The 11,692-nt window shown below is 41.1% G+C and overlaps 1 protein-coding gene across 3 annotated transcripts in view; it reads left to right on the top strand.

Moving 5' to 3' along the window:
• Nucleotides 1–11,692, top strand: part of LOC132391313 (prosaposin-like) — a 122,222-nt gene that overhangs the window by 106,187 nt on the left and 4,343 nt on the right. For 2 of the 3 annotated variants that reach the window (XR_009511173.1, XR_009511168.1), the window contains one exon: nt 3,978–5,018. The exons of the other annotated variant lie outside the window; for it this stretch is intronic. The gene's annotated coding sequence lies outside the window, so the exon portion shown is untranslated. Of the gene's footprint in view, nt 1–3,977; nt 5,019–11,692 lie in introns of those variants that run through there. 3 annotated transcript variants of the gene reach the window in all.

Raw genomic sequence — 11,692 nt, 5'->3', positions numbered from 1 at the left:
TTTAATGGAAATCCTTGGCTCTATGGTAATGGCAAAACATTTTGGGATCTGATGTTCCATGTTGTCCTGGAATATCTGGTTGGTTGAATTACTTATTTATTGATTGACTGAGATACAGCACAGAGTAGGCCCTTCCAGCCCTTCGAGCTGTGCTGCCTAGCAACTCCGGATTTCACCCCACCCTAAGCACAGGACAATTTACAACGACCAATTAACCTAACAACCAGTACGTCTTTGGAACTTGGGAGGAAACCGGAGCTCCTGGAGGAAATCTGCACAGTCACAGGGAGAATGACAGGAGTTTAACGCATTCACTGGTACTGTAAAGCGTTGTTCTAACCACTGTGCCACCCCAATTTTGAGCTGCTAAATCTATTCTAAATCTACCTGATGTGTACAATAAGAGTAATGTAGACGCCAATGAAAGTTGCCTTCAATGTGAGGATGAGAGAGAATCCAAAACTTGCTTTGACTGTCTTTCTACTAATACCACCTTCGACAACTGTATCAAATGACTCTGTCATACATTCTCCCTTTAGGATAGCAGCCCAGTTTGTTAATTTTCCTTCAGTCAATACTTCTGATGTTTAAAATAAATTTATTACAGTATGTGTATGTCACCTTACGGTCCCTCTATCCTCCAAGTGCTGTTAATAATTGGAGCGGTAAGCCTAACAAATGTTAGTTGGCAGATACTTTGTCAAAAGCTTGTTTGCTGAGGTCTTTGAGAGATCCCTTCCCTGAAAACTGAAGCAGTGTTACTTCAGAATCTTGCATTAGAGACCTTGGAACATAGAAGTTCGAGAAATTTGAAAGAAGTACAGTTGGCCCTCCTTATCTGCGGATTCCACATGTGCGATTTCAACCAACAGCGGATCGGGAAAACCCAGAAGTTCTCTCTCCAGCACTCATAGTTTGAGCATGTACAGACTATTATTTCTTGTCGTTACTCCCTAAACAATACAGTGTAGCAACTATCTACATAGGATTCACATTGTATTAGGTATTATAAGTAATCTAGAGATTATTTTAAAGTACAGGCAGTCCCTGGGTTATGAATGAGTTCCATTCCCGAGTCCATCTTTAAGTCAGATTTGAAGTCGGAACAGGTACATCTGGTCTTATTTAGCGTCAGTTAGTCAAATGTTTTTCTTAGTATATAGTATATATTTTACCTTTCTATGCATATAAAACTTAAGAAACATATGTATTTCAATAATTAAACCACTGCATTGCTTAGTAATAATTGTAGTTTTCATCACACAGAACAACAGCAAAGCAAATCTCTCACCTCCCTCTCACCCACGTAGCCGTGCATACACACAGACAATCCTCTAACTCCAGGACAGCCCATCTCTGGACCTCCAGCCACCAATAGACTCCCAGACACTGGACCTTTAACTTTGCTAATGGATTTACATATCCAAGGCTTTGGCCGCCAGGGCTCATCTTCCAAACTTCAATTGACCTTCAGGCTTCGATCTTCTGTACCCACCCCAGGACTCGCCAATTTTGACTACTGAAGGACCCCAAGCACCAGGCCTCAAACTCTGGACTTGAGCCAATAAATCTCGCAGATTTCTACAGATATACCATGGAGAGCATTCCAATTGCCTACATCACCGCCTGGTATGGAAGGGAGGAGTGCTAATCCACAGGATCAAAATAAGCTGCAGAAAGCTGTTGACTTATTTAATTACTTATTTAATTCAACTATTTAATATATATACATACTTACTATAATTCACAATTTTTCCTCTGTTATCATGTATTGCATTGTACTGCTGCCCCAAAGACAACAAATTTCACGACAAATGCCAATGATATCAGACCTGATTCTGAATCTGATTCTCTTCCAGGATCAGCTGCACGGAATGGGCAGGCTCCTGGCCCATTGTGTATTGTCCTGCTCAGTCCCATTTTCCTGCTCAGTCATCATTTTCTCCTCCAGTTACTCATCTCATACCTTTATGCATGACAGACACATCACAAGTTTTGGATATGTTGCTCATTTATCTCTCACGGGCAGTCAGAGCAGAAATAATAACTGGAAAAAATGAGAAATACAAGAGATTCTGTGAATGCTGGAAATCCAGAGCAACACAAGCAAAATGCTGGAGGAACTCAGCAGGTCAGGCAGCATCTACAGAGAGGAATAAGCTGTCGATGTTTTGGGCCGAGACCACTTATCAGGAAACCCCTTTGTAGAAACACAAAGAGACGAGAGATCCCTTTGTAGGGGATCTATTCTGAGCTTAACTTATTGATGCCACCATGAAGAAGCCATGCTCAATGAGTAGTTTGAGATGTTGTATATAACCAACAACTCCAGTTATTTACTTCAGATGTATCATGGAGAGTGTTCTGACTGGTTGCATCATGGCCTGTTTTGGGTTCTCCAATGCACCAGATCAGAAAAAGTTGCGGAACAATAGCTTCCCCAATGATATATTTTGTAACTCCAAAAACTAACCAAAAGAAAAACACAGGATCTGGGAAATAGCTCTACTTAGTTTTACATTAGTGAGGTTCACACATATGACCTGGTGTCATAATGACGTACGTCATTCACATACTTTTATAGTGCCTTGAAAAAATATTCAGCCACCAAAACTATTTTCACACTTTACTATCTCGTTTTCTAAATTTAAAATATATTGAAGTAGGATTTTGAGCTGATGTACAAAGTATTGTGCATCATGCCAAATCAACAGAAAAATTCCAAAACCTGTCAATAATTTAATAAAAATTAAAACCAAAATTGTGAGACTAAAAAGTATTCATCCCCTTTGTAATTACTATATTAACTTTACTCAGTTGCAATATACTATATTACCTTACGAAGTCAACCAATTTGTTGATGTAGAAAATTAGATCACCTGTTTTCAATGAAGTAGTGAAGGCTATCGGGAACACTTCTGGCCAATTTGTAGCTGCATCCACTACTACCAAGATATTTGTGCCCGTGAATGGTCTGGCAAAATCCACATGAATCCTTTGCCAAGACAGTTAAGCTATTCCCAGGGATGAAGAGGCACTGTTCTTGGCACCTCTGGATGTGTTGGAACCCCAAGCGGTATATGGCAAGCTGCTTGATCTGCCGATCTATCCCAGGCCACCAGTCAAAGCTTTGAGCCAATGCTTTCATTTTAACCATGCTCAGATGACCGACATGTAGCTCTTCCAATACTTCAGCTATAAGTTTGGATGGTACAACAACTCTCAGTCCTCACATAAGGTAACATCCATCAAGGGCAAGTTCATCCTGGCATGGTAAAGATGGGGGAACTGGAATTCCTGCTGTACATCCCAGCCACTTTGGGAAGCCGGAGACAGTGGGGGATCCTTTCATCGGATCATTCCTGCCATGATAGGAAGACTTCCAGTTTGTATTAGGAAGAATACGTCAAAAGGAACATCTTTTTAAAAATTTTCACCTATTTCCGTTTCCAAGAGTAAACAGGACAATCCATCAGCATTTTCATGATTAGTTATCCTCTTGAGTTCGACCTTGTAGTTGTGTCCTCCAAGAAACAGAGCCCATCTCTGTATTTGTGCTGCTGCTGTTAGTGGAATACCCTTCAGCGGATTAAAAATGAGCACCAGCGCTTGATGGTCAGTAATGAGGGTAAACTCTCTCCCATATGTTTTACATCAACCAAACTCAAGGCTTCTCTGTTAATCTGTTCATAATTTTTCTTGGCAATGGTAGGGACTGTACCTATACCATAAAGCGAGGGGTTACAGGCAAGCTTCACTGGACAAGGTAGATCATAATGTGTGAGTACAGTGTCTGATGTCACCATTTCCTTTAACTTTTGGAAAGCCACCTCACACTGTTTTGTCCATTACCAATTCTTCCCGATCTGTGGTAATGAGTGCAGTAGCACAGGGGTGGAGCACAGTAGCCAGGTTTGGCAGGAACCCATCATAGTAATTGACACATCCTAAAAAGAATCACAACAATTTTCCAACAGGGCAGCGCGACGCAACTTGCAGCGGCCACTCCGGAACTGATTATCTGTTATTTGTGAAGTGGGGTGCCGTGCGCAATCATAATCGATTGTAAACCGACGTGGGAGCACGGAGGAACATCAGGAAATCTCCAGGAAGACCTTCTTCGTTGCTGCTGCTGTTGTGAGGTCCGGGACTCTGCCGGGAAGTACAGGCCCCCAGTCCTCGGGGTCGCGTTACCGATGGCCGTTGGCGGGCCGTCTTAACACGCTCGGCAGAGGATGGTGCTTGGAAAAACTGTACCGGAGGGGATGGTCGGAGGCTCGGAGATTCAACGGACTCGGAGTCCGCTGCGGACAGGTCATTTTCGGTGTGTGCTGCGTCTGCGAGGCTGAGTCGGGCGGCGCCGTGGAAGTCCATAGTGGGGGTATTCCCTTTTGCCGCCGGCATGGAATGGCAAGTCTGTCAGGATCCTGGGGACTTGTGGAAACTGTGTGGTGATTTCTTTTGAACTTATAGTCCTTTAACATCTTTGGACTATTTTTACCGTGTCCATGGTCTGTTTTTTTTATCAATTATGCAATTGTTTGCACTGTTGTAACTATATTTTGTAACTATGTGGTTTTGTGCAGGTTTTGTAGCTTTAGTTTTTGGTCTTGTTTTGTCTGGGGAGCTCCTTTCCGGGGAACGCGCTAGATGGTAGCGCAATATTAATACGCAGCAGCCTCTCCGGACTCTGGATTGGGGATTGCTAAACGTTATGTGGATTTTCTGGTGTAGTCTGTTTTGTCATATGCTTTTGTGATATCATTCTGGAGGAACGTTGTCTCATTTTTTAACTGCATTGCATTTGTGGTTTCTAAATGACAATAAACTTAATCTGAATCTGAACTGTAGCATGCCCTTTGGCCTTGGGGCATCCACCACTGCTTGAATATTCTGAGCACACTTGTGTAATTCTTGTGAGTCAATAGTGTGACCACAGTTAGTGATGCTTGTTTTAAAGAATTCACATGAGTTGTGTAGTGCTCTGAGCCAATAAACTTATCGTCTTTTTAACACTGTCTTAAGATTTTGGAGATGTTCCTTGTCATCCTTGCTGGTAACAATGATGTCATCCAGATAATACTGAGTGCCTGAGCAGCCTTGCAGCAACAGGCACATAGCTTTCCACCATTTGCAAATGCTTATGCTACTCCAAAAAAAAACTATTATAGTGATAAAGCTGTAGTGAGTGTTTATGGTGAGAAACACTGTGGACTTTTCTTCTATCTCCATCTGTAGGTAGGCTTCAGTTAAGTCCACTTTGTTGAAATATTTTCCTCCAGAAATGTTTACAAAGATATTCTCTATTGATCTGCTTTCAGTACTGGGTTGATAGTGTCCTTTAAATCACCACAGATTTTGACAGACCCATTCTTCTGGACCACTGGGACCACTGGTGTTGCCCATGGGCTCCACTCAACCTTGGAAAGAATTCCTTCAGCCTCCATGCAATCTAGCTCACTGGCTAATTTATCAGAGATGGTATATGGAACAGGACAGGCTTTGTAAAACTTGTATATGGCATTTTCATTTAACATTATTTTACCCTTGAAACGTTTGTGTTTTCCATTGCCATCCTTGAACACTGCTGTGGCCTTAGCTTCATTCAGTCCCTTTCTTAATTAGCTTTCAGTTGACTCCATTGCAGGGAATGCGGCATGCAAATGGTGGATGGATCTCCAATCAAGTGTAGTTGCCTCAGTCACTAATGTTCCCACAACACGGTCCCTCCTGTTTTTACCCCAAAAAAATCCCAATGTGGCTTATTGTTTGTTGTATTTCACTGTTACAAATGTCATTCCTACAGGAGTTATCTTTTCTCCAGTACAAGTTCTAAGTTGGATATCTGCAAGTTTCAATTCAGTATTTTTGAAATGCCATTCAAATTTATTTTATGGAATGACTGAAACAGCTGAGCCAGTGTCAGATTCCATATTAATTAATTTACTTCTGGTTCACTTCTGGTGTTCTTTTTCACTTGTAAATCTCAAAGTTACCCAGTCCTCTGTCACTCTCTACATTATGAGATTTTTCATCAATAACATGCAGATTAATTCTCTTTTTGAAACTGCCACTTGACTTTTTATCTTCTTCTCTTCCCTGTGCAGTCCATTTATTTTTGACTGCCCAACATGCTCTTTGTATGTGTCTTACTTTGTTGTATTTTCTGCAATTTTGCATTTGAACCTGCATTGGTCTGGTGTATGTGAGCCCCTGCCACAATGGCAACACAATTTGTTTGGCTAAACAGATTTCTGTTTAGACGGTGCAATTTTGTTCACACTCACTTTCATTCCTGCCTGCAACTCAATTGCATCTCTCTCTGCAGTTTCCATTGATACAGCAATTTCAACTGCTTTTTTGAATATGCTTTGTGCTTCAGTTAGGAGTCATCTTTTTAATGCTTTCTTGTAAGAATCCACAAACTAAACAATCTTTCAGTGCATCATTAAGCCCATTACTGAACTGGCAATGCTCAGACAATTTCTTCAATTCAGTCACGGAAGCTGAAATGGATTTCTTTCCCTTTTGGTTCCACTTGTGCATCCTAAAGCATTCTGCAATTAATAATGGTTTCAATTCTAAATGTTCCTGCATAACTTTCATGATATAAGCAAAACTAATTTCAGCTGATTTGGTTGGAGCAATTAAACTTCTGAGCAAACGGTATGATCTTCCACCTATTTCACTCAGCAAAACTAGCACTCATTTCTCATTGGCTATTTCATTTGCTTCAAAATGTTACTCAATTTGTCCAGTATACATCAGCCAGTTATCCGTTGTGCAATTGAACACATTTATATTTTTGATGTAATCAGCCATTTCTGCTTTAGCTTTTATTTATGATTATCACCTGGTACTTACTGCTGTGAACCCATGAATTTCGTTCATTTTCTGCCTTTTCTTTAACTCAACATCTTTCTCTCCCCCTTCAGAAGGAAAAATTTCAGCCCTGCTCTCATAAACAAGAGAAAATCTGCAAATGCTGAAAATCCAAGCAACCCACACAAAATGCTGGAGGAACTCAGCAGACCAGGCAGCATCTATGGAAAAGAGTAAACAGTCGACGTCTCGGCCCGAAACATCAACTGTACTCTTTTCCATCGATGCTGTCTGGCCTGCTTAATTCCTCCAGCAATTTGTGTGTGTGGCCCTGTTCTCATTACTGCCATGAGGGAAGAGGTACAGGAGCCTGAAGACACACACTCAACATTTTACGGACAGCTGATTTTTATCTACTAACAGACTTCTGAATAGGCCATGAACACTACCTCACTTTTCCTCTTCTGCAATATTTATTTATTGTTTTGTTAATTGTGACATAATGTTTTATGTCTTGCACTGGACAACTGCCACAAAAAAAAAACAATTCTTATTATATATGTCAGTGATAGTAAACCTGATTCTGATTTTGAAAGCTGTGCAAATAAGACCCTGTCAACTCGATGAAACATACACAGTACAATTTTAATGATAAAGAGATTTGAAATGAAACGTTAGAATAGCTTTATTTGTCACATTCACATTGGAACATGCAGTGAAATATGTTGTTTTGTGTCAACGGCAAATAGATTGTTGCTGGGGGGGCGGGGGGGAGCAGTCTGCAAGTGCTGCCACGATTCCAGCACCAACATACAGCAGCAGGAATTCAGCCCCAATCGGTGATTGCTGGCATTATAGAGTGATGTGCTAATATTGAAGAAAGTCACAAACAAAGGCCAAAGATCCAATATATGTCCACCACAATCTGAGAGCAGTAGGGGTAGGGGTAGGGGAAGGGGGGTAAGGGAGGGGATATATATAGAGAAAGGAAGACTGTGGCAAAGTGTGTGACCTCATTGGGTAAACCCAGTGCAATGTGCTCTGGTTATGTACGTACATTGTCTGAGACACTTCTTGGGTAAGTTTGTGCGAGAATCTCAACTATTAATTAGTCCTCTCAACAAGCATCATCTCACACTTATCAGGATTAAATTCCATCTACCATGACTTTGTCTCTCTTACCAAATGTTCAAAACTATCCTGTAGCCTACTTATGATCCTCCTTACTACCAACAACACATGGGCCACCTACATTCCTACTATGTTATTAATATACACTCAGAGGCCACTTTATTAGGTACACCTGTTTGTTAATGCAAATATCTAATCAGCCAATCACATGGCAGCAACTCAATCCATAAAAGCATGCAGACATGGTCAAGAGGTTCAGTTGTTGTTCAGACCAAACATCAGACTAGGGAAGAACTATGATCTACGTGACTTTGACTGTGAAGTGATTGTTGGTGCAAGACAGGTTGGTTTGAGAATCTCAGAAACTGCTGTTCTCTTGGGATTTTCACATACAACAGAGAATAGTGCAAAACACAAAAAGATATCAGTGAGCGGCAGTCCTTTGGGCAAAAAAGCTTTGTTAATGAGAGAGATCAAAGGAGAATGGCCAGACTGGTTTGAGTTGACAGGCGACAATAACACAAATAACCACACGTTACAACAATGGTGTGCAGAAGAGCATCTCTAAACATAACACATCAAACCTTGAAGTGGATGGGCTACAGGAGCAGACCATAAAGGTAAGTACCTCATAAAGTGGCCACAGAGTGTGTTTAACAGCCTCTTTCTTCTTGTTTTCTCTAACTTCTCGACATAGATGAACCATTTGTCATGTTGTGTTTTTATACTTCACAGGAATATTTGTTTTATGCAACTTATCATCATCATCATTATGTGTCGTGTCTTATGGGTAATCATGGTGTCACTGATTGTTCTTTGCAAATTTTTCTACGGAAGTGGTTTGCCATTGCCTTCTTCAGGGCAGTGTCTTTATAAGATGGGTGATCCCAGCCATTATTAATACTCTTCAGAGATTGTCTGCCTGGCGTCAGTGGTCACATAACCAGGACTTGTGATCTGCACCAGCTGCTCGTACGACCATCCACCACCTGCTCCCTTGGCTTCACATAACCCTGATCAGGTTGCGGGGGGGGTGGGGGGGGGCGGGGTGCACTATGCAGGTACTACACTTTGTCCAATGGTGTCCTGTGGGCTAGCAGAGGGAATCAGTGCCTTACAACTCCTTTGGTAGAGACATATCTCCACCCTGCCACCAAACCTACTAAAATCCATGTAGATCACATCCACTGCACTACCCTCATCTATATGCCTGGTTTCCCCTCATGTTCGCTTTAAACTTCTCACCTTTTACCCTTAACCCATGACCTCTGATTGTTGTCTCATCCAATCTCAGCTGAAAAAGCCTCCTTGCATTTACCCTATCTATGCACCTCATAATTTTGTATACTCTATCAAATTGCCTTTCAATCTCTATGTTCTAAGGAATACAGTCTTACTATTCAATCTTTACTTATAACTCAGGTCATCCAGACCCTGCAACATCCTGGTAAATTTTACCTGTACATTTTCAACCTTGGTTACATCTTTCCTGTAGGTAGGTGACGAAAACTGCACACAACACAATCCAAATTCGGCCTCACCAACATCTTATACAACTTCAACATAACATCCCATCTCCTGTACTCAATGCATTGACTCATGAAGGCCAATGTGCCAAAAGCTTACTTTATGTCCTAACAACATGCAATGCCACTTTCAATTAATTATGGACCTGTAATCCCAGATCCCTTTGTTTTACCACACTCCTCAGTGCCCTACAGTTCACTTTGTAAGACCTACCCTGGTTCATCCTACCAAAATGGAAAACCTTGCACTTGTCTGCATTAAATTATTTCTGCCATTTTTCCCTCTGCAAGGTGTGATAGCTTTCCTCACTGTCCTCAATGACATCCCCAATCTTGATATCATCCACCAATTTGCTGATCCAGTTAACCACATTATCATCCAGATCATTGATATAGGTGACAAACAACAATAAACCCAGCACCGATCTCTGCATCATACTACTAGTCATAGGCCTCCAGTCAGAGAGGCAATCATCTACAACCACTTTCTGAATTTTCCCACAAAGCCAATGTCTAATCCAATTTACTACCTCATCTTGAATGCCAAGTCACTGAACCTTCTTGACCAGCCTCCCCATGCGGAACCTTGTCAAATGCCTTACTGAAGTCCACGTAGACAACATCCACTGCGTTGCCTTCATTCACTTACTTGTTAAGTTCCTCAAAAAAACTATAAGATTGGTTAGACAGGACCTACTACACAGAAGCCATACTGATAATCCTTAATCAGTCTTTGTCTATCATATACTTTTATATCCAATCCCTTAGAGTACCTTCCAATAACTTTCCCACAACTGGTCACTCTCACTGGCCTATAATTTCCTGATTTATGTTTAGAGCCTTTTTTTAAACAGTGGAACAACATTGACTATCCCCCAATCCTCTGGTACCTCTTGCTAAGGATGAGCTAATTATCTCTGTTAGGACCCCAGCAATTTCTCCACTTGCCTCCCATAGATACACCTTGTCAGCCCCTGGGAATTTATCCACCCTGATTTGCCTCAGCACAGCAAATACCTCCTCCTCTGTAATTATATAGGGTCCATAAATACAGATGTAAAAATTTACTTAAGATCTGCCCAATTTGTTTTGGATCCACACATGGATTACCATTCTGATCTTCCAAAGGACTAATTTTGTCCCTTGCAATCCTTTGCTCTTAATATATCTGTAGAATCCCTTAGGATTCTCCATCACCTTGTCTGCCAGAGCAACTTCGTGTGTTCTTTTAGCCCTCCTGATTTCTTTCTTAAGTGTCCTCTTGCATCTCTAATACTCCGTAAGCATCACAACTAGGGAAAGGTTGAATAGATTAGGAATTTATTCCCTGGAATGTAGGAGAATGAGATGTACACAAAATTATGAAGAGTACAGAATCTAAATCAGAATCAGGTTTATTGTCACTGACATATGTCATGAAATTTGTGGTTTTAAGGCAGCAGTACAGTACAATACAAAAAATACACTATAAATTACAATAAGAAAAATACATACAAGTTAAATGTTAATTGGATAAGGTTGATGCAACCAGGCTTTTTCTATTGGATGCAACTGGAATTAGAGGTCATAAGTTAAGGGTGAAAGGTTAAATATGTAAGGGAAACCTGAAGGGGAACTTCTTTACTTAGGAGGTGGTGCAAGTGTGGAATGAGTTGCTAGCAGAAGTAGTGGATGGGGTGTCGACTGCAAAGTGGATAAGTACATGGATGGGAGGGGTATGAAGGGCTATGGTCCAGGTGTGGGTGAATGGGACTAGGCAGAATACAGCTCAGTGTGGACTAGATGGGCCAAAGGGTCTGTTTCTATGCTGTATGACCCTATCAGTCAGTTGTAATTCTGACTAATAGAACTATATAGAGACTTATCAATGATTCTCATTCTTATCCAGTCTATATCTTCTTGAAATCTGTCACTGTCATAGTTCACTGCAGCTCCATGCTCTATGTCGAGTGCAAATTTGGAAATGGTGCCACATATGCCCAAATCCAAAATGTGAGAAGTCTGCCAAGCAATGATCCTGGGAAGCATTCCAAGAATTACTGACCACATTGAATAGCTGCAGGATCTGCAGTCTGTGCAGGAGAGACATCTGTGGTAGAAGTTCACCCTCAGGGTCTGCAGAGTGAATGTCTATACACAAAAAAGGCATCCAAAAATGCTGAATTTTTAATCCCTGTAAATAGCGTCTCCAAATATTTTGTCCTCTTTCTTAT

The sequence above is a fragment of the Hypanus sabinus genome, chromosome 1, assembly GCF_030144855.1.
Source record: "Hypanus sabinus isolate sHypSab1 chromosome 1, sHypSab1.hap1, whole genome shotgun sequence".
NCBI lineage: Eukaryota > Metazoa > Chordata > Chondrichthyes > Myliobatiformes > Dasyatidae > Hypanus > Hypanus sabinus.
This window is presented reverse-complemented; position numbering and strand designations above follow the sequence as displayed.